The sequence below is a fragment of the Microtus ochrogaster genome, chromosome 4, assembly GCF_000317375.1.
Source record: "Microtus ochrogaster isolate Prairie Vole_2 chromosome 4, MicOch1.0, whole genome shotgun sequence".
Taxonomy (NCBI): Eukaryota; Metazoa; Chordata; class Mammalia; order Rodentia; family Cricetidae; genus Microtus; species Microtus ochrogaster.
Genome location: NC_022011.1, coordinates 55,500,755 through 55,524,917, shown reverse-complemented (window position 1 = coordinate 55,524,917; position 24,163 = coordinate 55,500,755). Strand labels below are relative to the sequence as shown.

The following is a 24,163-nucleotide window of genomic DNA, read 5'->3' as shown; positions in this document are numbered from 1 at the left end:
TATGATCATACATATCTTTCAAGTGATCAAGTGAGTAGGATGATGCCCAGAGCACAGGAGTAGACACAGTGCACCCTATGAGTGGTAAAACTCAGAATGGCTGGCATGGCTGTTGCGGTATCCTCATGAGAATGAAATACTAACACAAACTGCTAATAATGACTGAAATTTTGATAGTTTTGAAGTAACAATTTTTCGTGCAAAATAACGTGGACTAAAAAAGATCAGTACTGTAGCACACGCACATACACAGAATATTCTTTAGGGGAGTATAATTGCTGGCTGCTCACATAAGCACTCAGTTGCAGTTGGTATCTTATAAGCTCAGATGCTTTTGAAGTAAGTAATAGTATATGATCAAACAGCTGGGAATCAGCACACAGAGGAAAATGACAGTCATGGGTCATGTTGCAAAACGAACCCGCAGATACCAACAAGGTGAGTGCAGCTGAGCTGACTCAAACGCCGTCCATTCTACCCCAGAAAAGGAGACTGAAAATATTTACACGTTTTCAATTCTCGCTTTACCCCACTGTTTAATTCGAGCTCTATTGTGAGATTATGGAATGAATATGATTCACACTCTGTGTTTACTAGATCAGAGCTGAAGGAACACACAGTGTGCTGTATGCTGTCTTGTTTCATGCGTTTTGACACACAATATGATCACCTTCACAGTGCTGTGAATTCAAAAAAGAAGTTCAGCAAGAGAAAAATTGGGTGTTAGCCAGTTATACAAAGGAAGATTAATTCATGAAAGAATGATCACTCTGTGTAGTTGGAATTTTCTTTGGACTGAAAGCTAGCATCCAAATGAAGACATGGAGCTTTGTTATTAATTGTGAATGTTCGGACTTAACTAAGGCATGTCTCACTAGATTTTCTTTCTTTCTTTTTTTTTTAACTTAATTTTACCTGTTTCTATTCATCTATGTTTTACCTTGGGGATTTTTACCTTTCTTTCATTCTGTATGTCCTATTTTCTTGCTTTCCCAAGTCTGTATGTTTGGCCTCTGGCACCTCCCAGGTGTCTCTTTTCTTTCTTTTCTCCAAACCTAAATTCCTCTTCCTACTTACTCTCCCTGCCTTTAAAGTTTTGCCTATACCTCTGTTGACAAAGGTTTCTGTCCCACCTGGTCCTGCAGCCATTCAGTCCCAAAGTAATACACAGTGGTCTACATTAATGATAAACTGGTTGGCCTATTAGCTCAGACATTCTCATTGATTAACTCTTAAGTCTTACATAAACCATAATTCTTGTCTGTGTTAGCCAGATATTTAAGGTAGGAAGACAGATCTTTCATCCAGTCTCTTTTTGGTGGGAAGGTACACCTCTAATCTGGACCACATGTTCTGCTGGAAACTCATATGCGAACATTGTAGAAAGAAGATTTTACTCCTCGCCTTCTTCCTCCTGCCTTGCTAGCAAGATTCTTCCTTTGTTGACATTAGAGCATATGTCTATAGTGTTATAGCATATACGAAAGATTAGCTGAGATATCGAGAATCATGGACTGAGCAACTACTGGATTATTGTCATTACTGTTAATAGGCAGTCATTATTGGATTATCTGGAACACTCCCTTTAAGCCATACTAAAAATTCCATTTCCTACATTCTGTCACTCTAGAGAACCCTAAAAATATACTTGGGAAATAAAAAAGAATATCTTGGCAAGTAGAAATTAAATGCTTATTTAGGTTATTTAGGTGAGACTCAACAGAATCTCAGAACATATCACCAATTCTTTTGAATGATGCTTGACTTCCTATCAGTGAAGTGAAATGACCAGGTAAAGTTGCTTGTCATTGTAAACATCACAGACTAGACTAGAGAATATCAAGGGTAGGTACTAGTCCTGCTTCAAACAGCTCATTTGAAGTAACATCAAATAATAAAGGAGATTCTCAATGAAGATTCTGAGGGGCACACCCTGCAATGGAAGTCCCAGAAAAATCTGTGATAGCAAGGCAATTCAGTTCTTTCGTCAAAGTCAACAAGGATTATTTAATTACCAAGGAATTAAACTAATCTATGTCATCTTCAATTTACTCCAGTTTTTCTTCTAACATGAATTTTGTTTCCTCTGTTAACTTTTCTTGATTATTTGGTATTTTCTTCATCATCACCATTTTCAACATCATCCTCAAAATTATTATTATTATTTGTATTTATGCTTTGTCTACATGTATGTTGATGTACAATGCACGAGGCAGTTACACACGGTGTTGGATTCCCTTGATCTAGAATTGTAGACTCTTCTGAAATGATGAGTGGGTTTTCTGACTAAAATCCAGATCCCTTTGAAGAGTATCAAATGCTCTCTGGTGTTTTCAATTAGGATACTCTCCATAAGTTCATATATTTGAATGTTTGGTTTCCAGTTGATGAGCTTTTCAGGAAAGATTCCTAGTGATTTTTGGAGAAGATGTGTCACTGGGGGTGACTCTTGAGGATTCAAAATCCCACATTAGACCTAGTATCTTGCTTTATGTTTCCTGCTTGTAGATCAGATGCAAGTTCCCAGCTACTACTCCAGAGAAATGCCTGTCTGCCACCAAGCTTCCCACTATTGCAGTAATGAACTCACCCTCTGAAACTATAAGCAATCTGTATATTAAATGTTTTATTTTATAATTTGTTCTGGTCATAAGTCTCTGCATAACACTAGAAAAGTAACTAAGACATGATTTTAACTGCTGATCACCCCTACATCAATAGTAAAGAAAATGAACCCTCTATCCCTGGCCTGCCTACAGCCTACAGGCAAGTATTATGGAAACATTTGTCAATTGAGTTTTCTACTTCAGAGATGAATCTGATGTGTGTCAAGCTTGCCAAAGCCACATGACACTTAGGTTTAGCAAAATAAAGGACATTTTATAGTCTTGTGATGGCTTGTTCTTCAAAATTCCCCAAATTTTATACAGTGATAGAATGAAGACACCAATACCAGCTGTGATATTTCATGATGGGCTGAGTGAGTACCGTGACCAATTTAAAACATCTTCACAGGAAGCTCATCTTTTAGTATCCTGATGCTAAGGGATTCTACTTTAAAATATCTACTCTACAGGGAACCACACCTAACAGTAAATATTTTATTTACAAGTGTGGTGATTGAGACTTTTTCTACAATGAAAACTTGCATTTATTTTCATTTCTTATTAAAGACCAAAGCTTTTGATGAACTTCGGGAATGCAGGGCAGGCTAATTTCCCCTTCTACTCACAGTCATTGTTTCAAGATTGACATTCCACAAGAGAGCAGCTACCTCTGTCTTCATATCCTCTGAGTACTGCAATTTTGGGAGTAGTATAGATAACAGCTTGTAATTTTGTCTTTTCTGTGGAATTTTATAGTGAAGACTCTTAAACAGTCTAAGTTTGACATTTAAGGTGACCTCCATAAATAACAATGTATGGCTGTTTATTTCAGCATCTGTAGAAACACCATCAAACACACTTCTATCCATGTTGCATGACTGAATATACATAAACTGCATAAGTACAAGATAATGTTTTAGAAAGTGCATAAATTGACTTTCTAAAAAATTGTATTCATTATTTTATTTATCCACATAGTACATCCTTAGTGGGTATGTAAAAATAACAGACTCTCTTTAAAATTCTAGGGCCATACCTCATGGCTCTCAGAGCATACATTATAAGATGATAAACTCATTTGTATGCTTTCATCACATAGTTATGAATGTGCTAAAGCAAAAAGAATAGAGTCAAGGAGATAATATATTTAAATCAAATGATGTGATTTTAATTAAATCAGTAGGTGGACATTTTATGTATCTGTTCTCAGGAAACTACCATCTGACTAAATGGAATACTGAATGTTCAAGGATCAGGTACAAGCATAAAAGCACTAAGCTGAAACCATGCTTGATCAATAAAGAAAAGAAAGCAAGCCTGTGTGGCTAAAGGGAGTGGGCAATAGTTACATAACACCTGTTTGAATCAGAATAATGTCTAGACTGTCTTGTGTCTTGATATCATTAATGTTTTATTTTATTCCTAGTAATATTAGAAACTATATTGGATTTGGGAGTAGGAAAAATCATCTATTATATCTTTAAGTGATTAATATGTTTTTCCATGAAGAGGAGACAACCAACAAGTGTTATTTTCCGTGAACTTCAGAATATAGTACGACATTGAAGATATTGAAATTAAAAAAACAGCATTGTCCTTCAAAATGAATACCTTGACCAGGGAATGACTCCTCCCTAAATTGGAAAAATTCATTCACACAGTGACTTGGTGCTAATGATTCTTGAGTTAAAACACACCCCTCTGACAATGCTAAATGTACATTATAACTGTGCACATCACAGTCCTTTTCAGAGAATTAAAATGACTTCAGACATCTAACATCTTACATTGTCTAAAGCTTTGTCAAATTACTTTACAAGATGATATTGAGGAATTGATTGCCTCTTGTAGACATATGAAGAAAATGTGCTATTATTAAATGATATAGGACAACTCGTTACTTGCTCTGGGATATTACCAACTTGATGTGTCACAAGCTTCTTCGGGAATCATTTAACACTCCAAACTCGTTATAATCCAGACTTAGTTAAGATTTCATTTGTGACTTCTAATGTGCAAGGGAAATGTTAAACGTTGTTGCTTTAATCATTTGTAAATGAGAATTAATTTTAAATGTGTTAGATAACTTTGTCACTTACAGCTTTGGCAATGTTGGATTTTACTGACTTTTATGGAGCTCCTAAGAAGACAAATACAGAGATATGAAACAGCCCCCGAAGCTGCAGTGAGGCAATGTCTTGGAAGGTCTATGTAGTAATAGCTAGGACTGGTCATTGTCTGTTTTATGACACTAGATAATTGAAATCATAGTCAATTGAGAAAAGAATTTGAATTTTAAAATAACACTTAAGTAGTAGGGCAATTCTTTGGGGGCAAGGCTGTATCACTAAAGCCATTTGCTTGTTGAACATATTTTACCACCTTCTAATGTCTGTGAAACCTGTGATAGATAGACCAGATCAAAACCTCAAAATATATTAGAAATGGATTTAGAATCCAGGCCTTTGTTTCACATAGAGCATTGGAAGGAAGCTTGATGCTATCAATATGATCATTGATGTTGACAGTAACCTGTAATAAAGAGGCTATTGATGGTGTTAAGGATTTCATCTCAGACTAGGGTTCTCATTCGAATTCTTGAGAGCAGCATCTTGTCTCCAACTATCTTTCAGAATATCAGCTCTTATGTCTGATAATAGGGCCTCAGTATCATTTCATCCAAGACTGACATTTCCAAGTTCAGTCCCTGGATTTAAGCACTCTCATATAAACCTCATGTCTCCATATTATGTAGCACTCCTACAAATAGAAATTTGTTTCTTGAAAATTGCAGTACAGCATTTCAATATTTTCACTTAAAGTCACTAATAAAAAAGATTTCTATGAATCATATCCTAACATTATTTCCTATTTCCTCACAATACTTGTTTTCTGTCTATTCATTGGGCTATTTTTGTGACCAGGAGATTTTAGATTAAGGAAAATATTCAATAATATTGTGTCACTTATTTAAAATTAAAAAAAAATTCCTTAGGATATTGAAGAAAAGGTAGGATTTGTTTATTATTCATTTACTTTCCCAACATAAAGGTATACTAAATATTTAAATATTTATATAAGTAGAAACAATTATCTTTGGGTTTATAGTTAATTTTTTGAATAGAATACATATTTAACACTATTTTCCATTTCCTTGACTTGCTTGGAGAATTCATAAGTAGGTTTATAAAATTTTAAAAAGATCTAGGTTGATATGGCATGCCTTAAAAAGAAATGAACACATTTAGTGAATGGAAAACATGCTTACATATCTATATCAATCTATCAATACAGCTATAGTTCAAAACAGGTAACATAATGAAGAACTTATGGCATTTAAATGAACAGTGCTATGATATCCATTTGCATACACAGATACATAGATAGATAGATTGTTAAAGAGTAGTCATGAATGTTTATATTTTGACTTTATTTCTTTCTATCTTGATGTGAAGATCAAAAATATTGATATCTTAATATTAACTAAATACATCAATGTAACAGTGTACAATGAACAATGAGCAATATAACAGTAAACAGTCCTTTTCTGTTTCCAAAATGAACTTTCTGGTATTTTGAATATGTTTTCTGCAGCACAGTTATATTACCTATTTGCATTATCACATTGACCATAGAAGTATGCTAACTAAGAAACAATTCTGTAATGAGCAGTCTACTGGTGTGGGTAATTTGTGTACGGAAGAGCACATTTGTTTTTTGTACCAACAGAACCAGAAACTTTATTCGAAAATAATGCTGATTTTTTTTTTACATGTACAATCTTGAGGAAGTTTCATGATTGAAAAAGACTATTTTTCAATGTTGCTCACAAAGCTGCTAGTTTCAACTAAAATATTGGCACAACAATCTTGGCTTATTTATAAGACATTTGGCTGCCAGAGAGTATAGCTTTTTACAGTGGGTTCAAATTTATCTCAATTCTGTTTAAAATACCTGCTATCATCAGCTCTTAAATAAATGACTCAGCTGCAGGGAAAGTGTAGATTCCTAAGAATGACACAAAAAATATAGATTCATGGACAGGATAGGCCAAGATCAGCTAGATTTATAGCACACAATGTGTTATTTCATGGCCAGCTCTGGGGAGTCAATCCTACGAAATTACTGTTCAGGTGACTTATCTGTCTTCCTCTAGATATATATGTATGTATTCTGGACAACAAAATGTATGGATCCCACCTTTCTTTACTTATTTATACCATATACTTGGACACAACTAGTAACTCTCTCAAGGAAGGTGCTATCAGTTATAATAAAGGTCATGTTTGTTATAGAATATGTAAGTCTTCAACTCCAGGAGAGTAAACGTGCACTTCTAGGCAATGCAAGGATGCATATCTAAAAGTATTTTCATAAGGAAGATCGGTGACCTCTGTCCTATATCCAACAAAATGGCAACCAGAGGGAGCATATTATAACTTTTATTGATCCAAACATCGCACAACTAAATTGGTATACCAGATGAATATATTAATGAGAGCAATAAACAGACATTTTAAATTTGAGTTTCCAAAACTGTGGAATTTCTTTCACAGTGATCTCATTCAAATTTCTTTCTTGCATAATAGGAAAAACGACATCCTTCTTGACTCTGCTAAAAAAAAAATCACCTTCATTTTGTATGTTCTTCAAATTTCAGCAAATTCTAGCAAAATCCCACACAACATTTATCTCACATGTAACTCTACAGGCACATCTTCCTTCTGCCACTTTGTGTTATAATGTAAAAGCTAAAGCCTAGAGAAGTGAAGTATGTTATTAGCTCAGCATATTAACAAGAAATTAAAACTCAAACACTGTTTGGTTTTAAATTTTAAAATAATTTTAAAGAAATTTAGCTTTGCATAGCTTTGCAATGGAGAAAATGATTAGGCAAATATTTATGCCTCATCTAGCTTTGTCTAAAACTCACATATTGTTTCATCATGGTTCATTTTTTGTAGTTAATGAATCAAAAAAGTTTATGCTTTCCTTAGATTTTTCATGCTATGTATTTCTGTTACCTCCCCTACTTTTGCTGAGACAGTTTCTCAGATTTTCCATTTGTTTCATGGTCTAGACCTAGAAGCTTTGAAAAGTATCAAGTTGCATGCTGAAGGACATCCTCCAAATATTGTGTCTGATGTTTATGTTTAGACTCAACCTGTGCTCTTACAAACCAAGGGAACCATGAATTTACAGCACCATTTCATTCCTGCCAAGATCACATATCCATATCAATATGATTCATGTGTGTTGGTACTACTGTTCTATAACACGGCTGAGTTGATGACCAAGTTTCCAATATAAAGTTACTCCTTTGTCATTTTTTTATACAACATATTCTGGGAGACAGTCACTATTCAAAGCCATAACCTAAATCTACAGGATGACAATGTGTACTCTAGTTTATGAAAGCATACTATTTATATGAATTACTTAGACTTACTCTTAAGAGATTTATCTTATTACTTGCATTCGTTAATTGATACAATCATTTTATCTAGCTGTATGTTTACTAGTGATGTTGTTTATCAAAGAGAGGAACTTTGTTGTGCTCACAGTGACGTGTGCACATGTGTGCAAATGTACACATATGTCCATACACATGTGCAAGGCACAGGGATCATATACCCTCTTATGTCTTTCTTACCTTATATTTTTATGGCAGCTTGTTTCCTGAACTTGAAGTTCCCCTTTTTTGACTAAACTGGATACCAGTCAACTCCTGGCATCTTACTGTTTCTTCTGTCAAATGTCAAATACTGGGAATTACAGGCATGTACAGCCATGCCCATCATTGACATGTGTGCTGGGGATTTGACTTCATGTTTTCTTTTTTACAGCCTTCTCATGAGTCCTAGTAGTATGTTCTGTAATCTCCAAATAATTGGGGAAATTTCAATTTTTTTCCTATTATTAATTTCTTGTTTAGTTCTATTGTAGACTGAACAAAAAACTTTCTCTGATTTTGATTACTTGAAATTTGTTCAGTTGGGTGTCATGGCATGGAATGTGCTAAATTCAAATTAACTTTCCATATGAAATAAGACAAGTGTGTCTGATGTTTCTATTGAAATATTCTATAAATGTCAGTTAAGTCAAGACGATGGATAGTGTTTTTCAGGAAATTCTAACAGTATTGAGTGTTTTACCTATTTAATGTATCAAATACTGCAAAAGAGGCACTGAAATCTTCGACTCTCATAATAATTTTGTCTGTTTTTCACTGAAGCCGTCAGTCTGTCCTCATATATTTGCAGGTCTGCTCTTAAAGGCTAAAAAATTCAGGATTATGTTTCCCTGAAAACTTGATTTCCTTATCTATATATAGTAAGATTGTTAGCTCTAATACTGTTTATTTAAGTGTTCTTCATTTGAATTACAGCAAGTGTTTAAGTTTCCTTTGGGTTACTTCTAAGGTACACATTTTCTCCATCTCTTTACTTTTAACTCATTTATGTCTGTTTATTTAATGTGAGTTTCAAGCATTGGGAATCTCTTTTTCTTATTTGTTTACTAAGGTTATTTTTCTTTAAAATCACTTTTGTTTCATTTTACATATCTGATTAGCTTATTTTTATTTGGCTCCCTCCAAGTGTTTTATGTCTTATCTAGGATATTCCAATTTAAATTATTTTTCATTTAATAGTATCCTATTTAATCTCTAAATATTTGGGTGAATTTTCCACTGCAGTAGTCATGGCCGAGTGGTTAAGGCAATGGCCTAGAATATACCTATTTCTTAACCAGAACCTGAGCCTCGAAACCTACTCAGATACAATAAACCAAAGTGTTACTCTACTGTCTTGCTCCTGGTTTTCTTGATTCTGTGGAAGAAGAGCCAGCTGCTATTCTGCCATGCTACCATGGCACCAAACTGTACTGTTATAGGTTTGTGGTGGCCTTCTGTTTTATAGCTCAGACCTCTCTCTCTTCTTCCCTAAGTCAGGTGAGCAGGGTCTTTCTTTCTCTACAGTTCCAGAAAACCTTATCCTAGGGCTGCTGAGGTCCCTGGCAGGGAGTTCTTCCTTGAGTGGTTACTAATGGTACAGAGGACTCCCTGGAGTGATTAGTAATGGGCTTGTTTTTGGTTTTTGTATTTTTTCCCCTCTATTTTTCTGAGCACACCGGGCTCTATCTTGTTTGTAAAGTAGTAGAGTGTGGTGCAGTTACTCTCAGTAACTCACAGAGCCAATGTCGAGTCCCAGGAGACCTCTGGGTGGAAAGCCTTCCTCAGACTGAGCATAGTGAAGCCAATGACCAGGAAAGTAACAAGATTCCTACTGAAGCCTCCTCCTTCACAGGCCACCCAGGAAAGCAGCAGGGCTCCTATTGGTCACACCTGTGATTTGTGTTCCTAAGCCTTTGAATGTGCTCATTCTCACTGTGTGTACTGTTGTTTCCAGACATTATCCTAGTGTTTTGCCTTGCTATTTCCACTTTTTATTTATTTATTTATTTGTTTGAGACAAATAAATAACCTAGCTGTAACCCTAGCTGTCCTGTGATTCTGTAAAACAATCCCACACCAGTTCAGAATTAGGATAATAAAAGGGATATTTATTTAAGGGAAAAAAAAATAACAGATCACCATCCTAAACAATAGTCCTCTGAGCATAAACAAGAACAGAGCCTGACCAGGAGCTGGAAGCAAGAGAGCCAGAGAACAAGGTTCCCAATGCTTTTTAAACTATCAGAGACCATGCCCAAGTGGGCTGGGATCTTAAACGCTATTGGCTGTAGGAGTAGAATGTGCTCCCACAGCACTCCTGGAACTTGCTTTGTAGACCAGGCTGGTCTCGAACTCACAGAGATCTGTCTGCCTTTGCCTCCAGACTACTGGGGTTAAAGGTGTGTGTCACTGTCCACCAGTTGTTATTTCTACTTTTTAAAAGAAAACTCATTTGTCAGTTTGTTGAGCTTTTCTCTCATTCGAAGAAAGGCAGTCCTTAGTGGTTTTGTTTTCTCATTTAGCCAAACCCCTGAGTACTGCCACTACTCACTGCCTTCACATTCTACCTTAGCTCCTTTAACTTGTTCACATAGTTGCTTCTTTGTATTCATTTAACTCACATTTCCACCCCACATTCTTACTTTTTTTTTTTTTTTTTTTTTTGGTTTTTCGAGACAGGGTTTCTCTGCGGAACTAGCTCTGTATACCAGGCTGGTCTCGAACTCACAGAGATCCGCCTGCCTCTGCCTCCCAAGTGCTGGGATTAAAGGCGTTCGCCACCACCGCCTGGCAACCACCCCACATTCTTATTGATATGATCATTCTCAGTTTCTAGATGTCTGACTTCTTTTTAAATGTCACATGTAGGTAGAATCACGTTTATCTTTTTTTTCTTAAGACATAGTCTTACTCTTTAGTTCAGTCTCACTATGTAGCCCAGCACGACCTTGAAAGTGCAGCAATGTTTCCATTTTCATCCTTCACGAAAGCTGGAATCGTAAGTGTGATTCCCCTATGCCTAGCACACCTCTTTTTCTTATCAATGTTTTTTCTTAAACTATTGTATTATTATTATTAAATAACCTTTTTGTTCTTTGTTTTTGGCTATTTACATAGTGGGACTAAAACTTTAAGTCTGGTTCTTTCCTCTTAATTATAGGTCTTCATATTGTAGTTCATAAAATTCATTGTACATGTAGGGATATTTAACTAACTTGTTGGGTACTGTGATGGCTATTATTGTTTATCAACTTGAACTACACTCCAGAAATGAAGGGCACAGCTGTGAGAGATATTTTATGGCTTGGTTTGAAGTGGGTGAATTCACTTTTAGTCCAGACCTTTGCAGTAGGTCTTAAGCCTGCAAGACACAAGCTTTTATCTAGATTTTAGGTGGGAAAAATCACCTTTAATCTGGGCCACACCTTCTGATGGAAGTCTGCATAAGGACATAGATGAAGGAAGCTCTTGCTCTTTACCTGCTTGCTCAAACCTTGCTAGCACATCCAATCTTTCACTGACATTGGAGCTTATGTCCTGCGGATTCTAGCATGTAAGGAAGACCAGTGGAAATATTCAGCCTTGTGGAGTGAGCAAGTACTGCATTCTTGAATTTTCTCTTTAAAAACATCCATTGTTGGATTAACTGGACTGCAGCCTGTATGTAAATCATTCCAATAAATCCCCTATACACAGGGAATAGAGGTAAAAAGAGTGTATACATTCTGTTTGTCTAGAGAATCCTGACTAATACAGATGTCAAGTTTTTAAATTGGAGGGTTTGCAAGACTCCAGATATGCTGTTGCACCATGGATTACACTGTAGGAACCACCATTCTTACTACTTTTAAAAAATATTTAAAAAAAATACGTGCCTATTCAAGGATTTAAGTAACCATGGGAGCATAAGCTTGGCTACTCTTTGTCACGTTTACTACACTGTCTTGAGACAAGATTAGCATTTCTGAGCAATTTGCACATACCGTTTAGCACAGGATTTACAAACTGGAAAGAGTTTGATCACTACTACTGTTTATTTTTATCATTATTAAAGTGATAGAGTAAAAATATTAAATGTAATATGAAAAATGGAACCAGACTCAACATAAAAGAATTGGTGGTCATATTATTTGCACTTACATAGATGGAAGCAATAAGATATGTTTCACACACACATACACACATGCGCACATTCATTTGCACCATAAACACAATTTCTTGGCTTGTGTTCATAGCTCTGAAGTTTGTTTTGTAAGCTGAACTGCCATGAAATTTTGTTTTATGTCATTAACAGTTTACTCCTTCAGACATCTGCATAGTATTCCAGTTAATAAATGTGCCGTAACTTAGGAAACACATTTTGACTTGTGGGCTTTAGTATATATAAACTGTTTTCCTGTTACAAATACTATCACAGTTTTGCTTGAACATCATATACAGAATTAAGGAATGGATAGTATCACAAGCTTATATCTATAGCACTCAGGAAATGAAGACAATAGGATACACAGTTCAAGGGCACCTTCATTTCCATAGTGATTTTGAGGTCAGCTTGCGGTACTGTATCAACACAAAACTGTCATGACTGTGGAGTGGACAGCCTTTCCATATTGGTCTTTACATGACAATATAAATTCAAGTTTTCTCGATGCCTTTATATCTTAATAGCTTTCTAGTTTATATATAAATTTAAAAATTTATGCTTGTTTGCATACAGTGCGCATATAAATGCAGGTACACATCGAGACAAGGGAACACCATCAGATCCCCTAGAGCTGAAGTTAAAGGTTGTGAACTGCTATGTCAGTGGTGGCAAAAATATTCAGGTCACTGCAACACAGTATACATTTTTAACTACTTACTTAGCTCTCCAGCCCCTCTTACCTTTTTGAGTTGATAATATTCTATATTATTACAATTTATTTCTATACTAAAAGATCTTGACACCTCTCAAGATTATATATATATATATATATATATATATATATATATATAGTTTCTCTCTTTTTATTGATTTTTATTAAGCTCTACATTTTTCTCTGCTCCCCTCCCTACCTCTTCGATTGCATGGAATCTGTAGAGTGCTTTTGGTAAAATGGTCAGTTTTACTATATTAATCCTACTGATCTTGGGAAATCTTTCCATCTTCTCATTTCTTCAGTATCTTAAAGTTTTTTATTCTTTTACCATATAGGCCTTTCACTTGCTTTATTAGAGTTACCTCAAGATATTTTATATTATTTGAGATATTATGAAAGTTGTTGTTTCCCTGATTTCTCTTTCAAAACATTCATAATTTATACATAGAAAGCTACTGATTTTGTGCCTTAATTTTGTATCTAACTACTTTTCTTGAAAGTCTTTATCAGCTGTAGGATTATCATGGAAGATTATTTAGGAACACTAATATGTACTATAATAACACCTGTAAATAAAGATATTGTGACTTTTTTTCCTTTCTGACTTGCATCAATCTGATTTCCTTTTGTCTTAATGCTCTAGCTAAGAATTCAAATACTTTTTTGATATGGAGAGATTAAAAAACCGCATCACATTCCTGATTTTAGGGTAGCTGCTCTGATTTTTTTCTCCTTTTCATTTGAGGCTGCAGGTTTAGTATAAACTTCTATTATGCTGATGCATGTCTCTCCAGGACTTTTATTATTAACCGATATTGGATTTTGTCAAAGGTCAGTTCTGCATCTATTGAGAATATTGTGTGGTTTCTGTTTCTCAGTTTGTTTATATGAGGGAGTACATTTATAGATTAAATATGTTAAGCCACCCTTGCATCTCTGTATTGAAGCCATCTGATCATATTTGATAATCTTTTAAATGTGTTCTTGGATTTGGTTTGCATATAGTTTATTGAGAATGTGTGCATCTATATTTATAATGAAAATGAGTTTATAAATTTCTTTCTTTGTTTCTTCCTTATGTGGTTTGGGCATTAGAGTAAATATGGTCTTATAAAATGAATTCAACATTTTTTTCTACTACTACTTTGCTGAACAGTTTGAAGACTATTGGTGCTAATGTTATTTCAAACTCTGGTAGATTCTAACTTGAACAGTCTGACCCTGGGTGTTATTGGTTTGGAGACTATTAATGATTGGTTCTATTTCACTAGGTGCTGTAGATCTGTTTAAATTTTTTATCTGGTCATGATGAGTGGTAAATTTCAAAATGATTATCCATATTGTTTTAAGGAGGCTGCTAGTTAATTCCTGGTCACTTACACCCAATATAACCACACAGAAACTGTATTAATTAAATAACTGCTTGACCCATTATCTCTAGCTTCTTATTGGCTAACTCTTACACATTAATTTAACCCATTTCTATTAATCTAGATATTCTGGCAGGGCTATATGGCTTTTCTCCGACTCCACACTTCTTTCTCCCAACATTCAGTTTAGTTTTCTTCACTTAGCTCTGTTCCCCTATAGCTTTACTATAGTCCCAAAGCTGTTCCTTTATTAACCCTTGATATTCACAGCATACAGAGTGAAATCCCACATCACCTCTCCTTTCCTGATTAAATAAGTAGGAAGGTTTTAACTTTAAAATAGTACAATTACATATGGCAAAACAGGTAACAAGCAATAATTACAGTTACAGTATTTATATCTACATTATGTTTTATCATAACTAAGGAAAACTATAACTATCAGATATTCAGCTCCATCAAATACTCCAGAAGATATAATATTACCTAAGTAAACAGGAAATACATTGTAAGCAACTTCCAAAACTCTAGAATTGAAAGCGACATCTCAGTGCCTGGACAGTCACCCAAAGTTCATCTGTACTATTGGGGCTTCGATCTTCAGCCTACAGGCCCATAATATCTGGCAGACATTTCCAGGAAGCAGGAAATTTCAAAGACACTTCTGCCTGTATTGGCAGTTTATCAGTCATTTTCTTCTGTGATCTGCAGAATGTCTGGTGGATTCTTTAATGAAGCAGAAACCCTAAAGGATAGTCTGACGTTTAGACAAGATCAGCACTCATTTCTCTATGGGTCCTGCATGTCCAGTTCATCAAGCAGTCCAAGCAATAGCAGTTTCTTGCCCAAATGCCTAGAAAACTCCATAAAGAGACTCTTTGATGCCTGTCATTCTGTAGGTTGTTGTTACCAGAAGCAGATATATTTCATTGTCATGAAAAGTCCTAAATTATCAAAAGATTTTAAATGCCATATTCTGTAGCCTATGAAAGGTTTGAAGAATGCCCATTCATCTGAAATACATCTCTGTACATCTAGAAAATCTAACATGACTGCAACCTTGACTATTATAGATGATTATCTATTAACCTATATTTCTCAATCATACATAACATTTTTAAATGAACTGCACAAACGACACCTTAGTCAAGAGAAGAAATATACATATACACAGTAAAACAAAATTGACTTTAAATTTGTATTAATAAACCAAGATCCAGAACAATGCAACTCTCTATAGCATACCCCCCTTTAAAGGTAAATAAACATTTATAAACAATATTTGATAATATGGGTGTAGTTCTTCTCCAAACTGCTTCCTGCTGTTTATTGGGCGATATAATTTTTGAGGTGTATTCAAGGTGGACTTTCAAGGGGTCTTGGTCCATCCACCATATTAGTCTGGAATTAATCCACAAATTCTCATCCTCTGTGGAAACAAAAGAAAAACCTCTTTTCCAAAGCTACATATCCTTAGACTCAATGTTTAGAGGCAAGATACCCTTATGTTAGTTTATCTTAGCAACCTGTATGATGAAATGTCTCTCTATACTTAGCTTTTTCATAGTCAAAAAAGTCAAAGAAGGCACAATAATATACATACTCCAGACTCTCCATGAATGTTCCATCAGTATGTTTCTTATTCTTTGTTTATTTCTTTTAATCTATGACTGGCTGTAACTGTCTATTTTTTTTTCTTCTCTCTCCCAAGCCTATGTACATTATTTATCCAACACTGACTCATTTAGAGGTCTTTTATGTCTGAATGTGTACTATTGTGTATCTGTAATTCTTTACTGTCCAGGAGAGCTTCTTAAAATGCTAAGCGCTTCTTTAAAACTTAAGTTGAGGCATAACTTCCTGCTTGCTCTGCACAGTCCAAGAGGTTGAAGTCTGTTCACAACTTCTCCAAGCTCGGTACATTGCCCCAGTTCCAAGTATGGAGTGGATCTACATCAAGTCATTAAGCAGTTGTAGCACTCTGCTCACAAAACCCCATTTAAATGCTCAGCCTCCAGAAAGAACCAGAGTTTGTTTTCGGACTGTGGCTCAGGAAGCCACCTTTTCAACACCATGGCTTTTTTTTTTTTTTTTTTTTTTTCCCTGCTACTGCTAAATCAGGAAAACCTCTCTTAAAGAAGCCACAGCATGCTACCAGTAAGAAAAGCCCATTCAGGAAAATAAATCTGGCTAAACTTTGTTTTTTATTGTCTAGAATTCCTTTCCAAGCCCTCTCAGGTTTTAAGTGGATTTTAGTTGACCATGTTGGAGCCAATTTGTTTTAAGGAGGCCACTAATTAGTTCCTGCAGCTTAGACCTGAAATAACCACATAGAAACTGAACTAATTAAATAACTGCTTGGCCCATTAGATCTAGCTTCTTATTAACTAACTATTACATATTAATTTAACCCATTTTTATAAATCTGCATATCACCATGTAGCTGTGGCTTACTGGATAATATTCTGGCGTCTGTCTTTGGCAGGTCTACATGGCTTCTCCCTGACTCTGCCCTTCCTTCTTCCAGCATTCACTTTAGTTTTCCCCACCTAGTTGTGTTCCCCTATAGTTGTCTTATAGGCTCAAAGCAGTTTCTTTATTAACAGCATACAGAGGGGAATACCACATCACCATATCATTTAGATTTCCCACTTTGGTGGAGTGCAGCTTTTTAATGTATGCTAGTGTAATTTTCTGGATTTCCTCAGCCACATATATATCTTCCTTTCATTCCCTAATAATGTTAATTTGGATCAGCTTTCTTCACCTTTTAGTTCATTTGATAAGGGTTTGTCAATCTTATTGATTTTCTCAAATCAACTGCTTGTTTATTCATTTTTTTATATTGTGCTTCTTTTTCTTTCTATTTTATTGATTTTTAGGCCAATGTTTGATCATTTCTTGCTGTCTATGCCTTTTGGGTGCAATTTTTTTTATTTTGTTCTGGAGTTTTCAGTGACTGTTAACTTATTAGTCTGAGATCTCTCTCTCTCTGGTGTGTGTGTGTGTGTGTGTGTGTGTGTGTGTGTGTGTGTGTGTATCTCTGTGTAGTTACTTAATTCTAAGAACTTACCTCTTATAACTGCTTTCGATATGTTTCATATCTTTTATGATATGTTCATTTTCATTTAATTTTAGAAGGTCTTTAATTTTTTGACCATTTTCTATTAAATAAGAAGTATTTAGTTTCCATAAATTTGTAGGCTTTTTTGTTTCTATTGTGGATATGAAATTTTAATCTACTGTTTTCAGAAAACAAGAAGAAATTTATTTCAATTTTCTTGTATCTGTTAAGACTTGCTTTATGTTTGAGTATGTGGTCGTTTTTGGAGAAAGTTCTATGTGGTGCTAATTAGGTATATAATTAGGTGAAGAGTTATGTTAGGTTCATTTGTTTTATGATGTTATTTCTCATTTAGTTTTTCTGAAGATAGCTTGCATTTTGGTGAGTGTGGGGCACCGAAGACTCCCAGTATCTGTGAATGAAGGTCAATATGTAATTTTGATGTAGTAGTGTTGTTCACTTTATGAACTTGTGTGCCCTTCATGTTTTGTGCATAGATATAATATCATCCTGATGGATATTTCCTTAAATATATATGTAATATTCTACCCTATTTCTTCTGGTTAATTTTGATTTGAAGTCTGTTTTGTTAGATATTGAAATGTCTACACCAGCTTGATTTCTATGTCCATTTTATTGGAACATCTCTTTCTATCCTTTTATTCTGAGGTGATGCCTGTCCTTGATGTTGAAATTTATTTCTTGGGTGTAACAAAAGGTGAATGCAAGTGTGTGTGTGTGTCTTGTGTAAGCACACAACATTATTTATTTTATTCAGTTTAACTTATATGCTTTCAAAGCTGTAGGTGTTTTAAAATAAATCAGACAAAATAAGTCTGTTATAAGAAAACTTACAAAATTCAAATTCAAAAAACTTAATGACACATTGAATCATCTAATCATCATGATATAACTGAGAAGGTCTGTATAAAAGCCACTAATCCAGAGACAACAAGATCAGGTATAAGCTAATTTGTTAAAGGGAACATTATGTGTCACCTTCCTTTTTTTTTTTTTTTGGAGTTTTTTTTCCAAGGATATATTTTTAAAAATACACGTTATACTCAATTGAAACAACAATGATGCCTCATTTTTCCATTTTGTGTTTAAAGACATGATTTCTGATACCTCAAAATCAAATCAGAAGGATATAATTAAAGATTCTTTTTAAGGTATAGCTATTCCATGTACAGAATCCAATGGAAAGGTAAAGCCTTAAATAAGGTTCTAATAGTGCACTTAGGAGTAAGTGTGAACTAAACAGCTTCTCAAATGTTTTATAGCTTGTCAGACAGCATCTTCTCCTTAGACTTCCAGTCCTGACCACCTGTCATCTGTTATTATAATGTTGTCAAAGGCAGCTCAAAGATCAGTTAATTTCCAATACTTAGAATATTGAAGCAATTTACATACATTTTCCACAAGGTAAATGCTGACCATTAAATATGTTGTAAACAGAAACTAAGACAGATGTATAATGGGGAAATGTTATCAAATCAACACTGAAGTTGCGATATGAGTACTTTGTTTACACGTATTTTATGGTATTCATTTTGTTTCAGGATTGAAGAAAGTAACATTAAAGCTAACATGATTGACCATTTTAGCTATGCAGTGTTAGTTAACAAGGGGATTGGCCATGATATAGAATGTTTGATGTAAAATGTTTTGTTAGTGTTAAACCAGTCTTAGTTTGAAAATATAAAAGAAGGTAGTGATGATGAATGCAACAAATGCATTTCAATGAACTTGATGAAGTAAATACACTTAAGGAAAAGCAAGGATTATCAGATTTCAATGACTTAAGGCCATTTGATGCTATACTCCCTCCATGATGTCTTCTGGGTACTGAATAACATTGAATTTCTAATATGACTTTTTTCAATTATTGATTTGTTGCTTGTCTGTTCTGGAGGAAAGTCAGATGAAGATCAGTCTGGCAGTATTTATAGGCTGCATCTCATCTGTGGGATGTAATCCATCTTCGTTAAGTTCAGTAAAAGTGATAGATGGCATTTGGCAGTGTAATGATGTGATCAGTCTGGCAGTGCCTCTCTAAATCTGGAACTGGTGCTTTCTTCAGTGTAGATATTTAATCAGTTATACACCCCATTACTGATTTAATTCAGAATGTCAGTGGCAGGTGAATAATGTGAGTATTTGTATATTAATATCATATTGTATTAATGCTCGCTTCGTTTAAGTGTGCTATTCATCTGAAAATCATAAACAGTATCATCATGGAGAGAATAAATTTAGTGGAGATGTTAAGCATCCAGAAACTTCCATGTCTAAATTCATCATGTCAGCAATAATTTTTTTCTTTATATTTCTGCCCATATTTCCATGTCTAGGTGAATTTTCTGACAAAAAATCATTATTTCCTGCAATTCATAAAACTGCTAATATATACTTTAAGCTTTGTATACTTTAATTTGAAATTAAATATAAGTAGATTGTTCAGAAAAATGATGTCAATCAGGTTGTTTAAAGTAACAAGATTTTAAAATGTTTAATGAAACTATATTATTAGACTAATCCTAGAAAACATATGATTAACTAATCCTAGTTATAAACATTCTTAGTGCTTTTTGTTTGCTTATATTTTTTTTAGAATACAATGATTTCATATAAGTACAATGATGCAATGTTACCTTTTTGGTATCTGGTTTTAAAGGCTGAAAATGTAATTATTTATTGTTTATATGTAATATTTCTCCTCTCATGGATATTATGCAATTCTTATAGAAAAACAGAAAAATATTTGTAATTTTAAAATTTTTATGAAGCAATATATTTGCTATCTTTTACAGATCTTTACCTGAGTTGATAGAATTCAAATGATTGCAGCATTCAGATACTTAGACTAGACACATTACCAATGAAGTGGAATAGTGCTCATACATGTTTGCAGTCCCACACATGATCAGAACGGAAATAAGCTCAGCTTTCCATTGGATGCCTAAATCCTGAGTAGCATAAGACTGCTTTTAGGCTCTCTTTCCCACAGACAGTGATCTATAGGTTAGGGGTAGAAAAAGTTATCTATAACAACTAAAAATGAAGTGGATTAACCATACCAATATACTGTCCTAAGTGAGTTTGAATGTTTTTTATCTCTCCAAATTTTAATGAAGTACATATATTAACTTTCTTTTAATTTCAGCTGCTCCAGTAACTAAACTACTAAAAAGGAAGCTATGGATGAGTTTACTGTAGTTGGGAATACTTTTCCAAAAGATCTGCACAGAGTAGCTCTGAATCAATGACACTGGCTGCAGACTGAACATGAACCTTAATTCATTGGACACTATTGCTCCATCTGGCTTATGCTCTCCCCTCTTAACCAGGTCAATACTTACCATTTGTCATATGGGCTTGGACTATTTATGTTACAGCCTTTTGTTCTATCTTTATTAAGATATTCTTCTTTTGAAAGTATACACCAATATTTTGTACAAAGCCTAATTCATAAACCATAAGTAAATATGATTTAATGTGTGACTAATAGATCTCAAAAAACAAAGAAAAGAAGATATGACAACAAGAGAAAGAAGTGAAAGATGTATATTTTGATCACATGGAAATATGCTATGTTTAAGAATTACAGAAAAGGCTAATAATGCCTAAAAATGCTCGTGTGTAGGTTACAGAGCAGCGATCTATCCTGGAATCAATCTGCCATATCAGCTCAAGACATTTTTGAAATGAAGACTTTTCTCATGTTCATTTATTTCAGATTCAAATATATTCATTTACTCTCAGAAGCTTCTATAATCTTTAAAGTGACAGGAGGATGACATGTTAGTTTGTCTTACTTAAAATATGTTACCAGAATCTTTTTTGCTAACCGTTATTTCCATAATGCTTCTTTCCAGTAAACCATAAACTTACATACAAATGTGCTCACTTATCTTCATAGCATCCTCAAACAGTTAGGGGCTGCTTTCTGGTCATTAAGTTGTTTTATAGATGATAAACAATGATTCCAGAGAGCACTTTTTGGTCACATCGTCTGCTGATTATGCTAATTGTGTTAAAAAGATTATTATACAGTTACACTCTGCCTATGATTTTGAGAGTCATATGAGTCACCTGGCATTAAGTGTCACAAACGTTCAAGAATTGTCTCATTTATCTGTGTTTTCTATTTCTGTGATTAGTTTATTCTTTGGGAAATAAAAACCTGACATTGCATATCTAGGTGCACATATACATACATGCAAGCATACATGTAGACACAAATGGTGTACACATTTATTATCTGAATCTAAATCATTCCCAATAGCAGTCTGTCAAACCACAAAAGTAATCCATGTTTCCATTTTCAAGTCAGTTTTGGGACTCAGGGTGTTAAGGAGGACAGTAGAAGTGCAGCCTGTGGTTCCAAGTCTGCAGCTGGCCTTTGTGTCCATTCCTATCAGGATTAGTAATTAAATATCTTCAAATAGTATTGTGCAAATAGAAAAATATTATTTTCCAACTCAGAAGATGAATCTTTGGCTATTTTATTTACTATTTTCTTTAAATTCAACTCAGACACTTTCACAGCCTCTTTTCTTTCTGTGTCACTTCTGACTTCTAGCTCAGCAATAAAGAAATCTTGCAACTTTGTTTGAAAAACAAACTGTCTTGAATGGTAGCACAGTTTTTATGTGGTATCCTCAGAATTCTGTCTTAAACACTTATCAGATTTTTGTTTCTATTTCTCATTTTTTTCTAACTTTTTTAAGTACAAGAACACCAAGTATTTGTGTTTTGTGTTCTAGCTCTCTCAATAAGATGCCCAATAGAGAGGAATATGCTATTTTATTTTATTTTATTATTATTATCGAGAATTCTTGTGATGTTCCTCCTTTACTTATCCCCCAGCCATCTTATAGCTCAATTTTGCATCTTACATGAATGAAAAAAAATCCAGGTTTAAAAATAGCCACTTATTGATCTGAGTCCCTCATGCTTATGGAGAACATTCTGCCATGCTGAACTCAAATTGCATTAAAAGTGGAAACTCCAGGCTCTGCCAGCAGTCAGGGTTGGGGCCAGCACCCCTGAGGATGTTCCTCGGGCCCTCAGAGGACATAGAGACCACTGAGAACATGGAGGTCACAGGGAAGCCAGACTAATGCCAAAATGAAAAAGTAGGCAAAGATACACCAGACTCAGAACAGTGATCCTGGAGAGGTGGTTGCCTTAAGAGAAATGGTTATCAGTGAGGTAGGGCCCCAGACTGATGAGACAGGTATGACTCAGGATCCCCAGTGCCAACACCAAAGAGCCAACACCTGTGTCAAGGGAGGCTCTGAGGCATATGAGCAAGGATTACCAGCAAGGGCTGCTGGGTGTCAGGCAGTCTCTTTGGCTCTTCCCTCCTGGTATGCCAGATGAGCAGAACAATGTGCTTCAGGAAGATTAGATATCATCCTCTTCTTTGATCTCAACCATCAGTTTGACTATTACCAGCGCTATCAGGACATCGTGGTCACTTTTCTGATGGTGGTGGGTAAAAAGCTGGCAACATCCCTGGTAGAAAAATTGTCTGCCTACTACCTCAGGGATCTCATGGATCCCACAATGGACAATACCAAGCACATCCTAAATTATCCAGTGTCCATAATTGACCAAGTAAAGAAAGAACTCCGTGACTACATGCAGAGTGCTGAGTTGTGGACCATCTTTACCCTCATCTGGCTTCTCCCCTACTTTGAGCACATTCTCTTGGACTTCAGGCACGTCATGAGAGTATACGGCTTCTTCTGGTCTGCCACTTGTTCAAATCCATTTACTTTGCACCCATGATTGTGCTGTGTCCAGAGCCAGAAGTCCTGGACTATGACTGTGGTATGGCTTCTGTTCATCACTTGTTAAAGATTCCTCAGGACCTGCCCTTTGGTGATGGGGGACCTCCTTCAGTCAATGGCCTTTGAGAGGCTGGACTAGGTTGGCCATGGTCTGCAGTACCAAAAAAGGTGCACACCAACTGCTCACTCTCTCTCCTCTTTCACACCTGGATGTTGCTAAACGCAGTGCCATTTCCTGTCACACTTTTCTTATTTTCCACTAAACACCTGCCATTGTATTGATCTCCTCAACTGCTGGTCTCAGGCTGGGAATGTCCTTACAAACTTGCCGCCATACAGATAGACAGGGTTTGTCAGGAAGCCTACACCATCAGTTCCATTATCCCTGGACTCCTTCAGGAGGGTGCATGGGATCCTTGAGATCATCCAGTCTTCTTAAGATGTTCTATTTAAAAGCTAAGCCAGGTTTGTTTTATAGTAGCTCTGGTTTGAAAGCAAAAGTATCTCCTGTTGCTTCGAAGGGTGTATAGTGGAAGCAACTATATGCTTCTATTATCCCAATCTTTCCTGGGTACTCTTCTTTAGTGCTACCATATTCATACCCAACGTGTCCCCTGTGCCCACTCTATGCAGTGGGACCCTCTGCTGTTGGGTAGTCATAAGACGGAGTACAACATAGGAGGTATCCAGTCTGAGTTATAAAAAGCACTTTAACCAAATAAAGAATAATCACAATTTTACCTTGAAAAATATATATGAAATTAAAAATTATTTGCCAATTTTATCAAGCCTATGATACATGTTTAATGCATGTCAATCACATATTTGATATTTTATAAACTTTGAGATCAGAATTTTCACTTTAACATGAGAGAAAGATTCACATTGTAATTGCACACCATAATTCAACTATAATTTTAATTGGTATTTGAGTAAGGTAGATGAAAGTTAGCATAGCTAATTATTTCCATTTCCATTTTTACAAAGCAACTGAATAGAGAAATGACA

The 24,163-nt window shown here is 35.1% G+C and overlaps 1 protein-coding gene and 1 pseudogene across 1 annotated transcript in view; both read left to right on the top strand.

Moving 5' to 3' along the window:
* Positions 1–24,163, top strand: part of Lrp1b (LDL receptor related protein 1B) — a 1,800,012-nt gene that overhangs the window by 1,424,917 nt on the left and 350,932 nt on the right. The window lies entirely within an intron of this gene.
* LOC113455507 lies at positions 399–23,281 on the top strand (annotated as a pseudogene).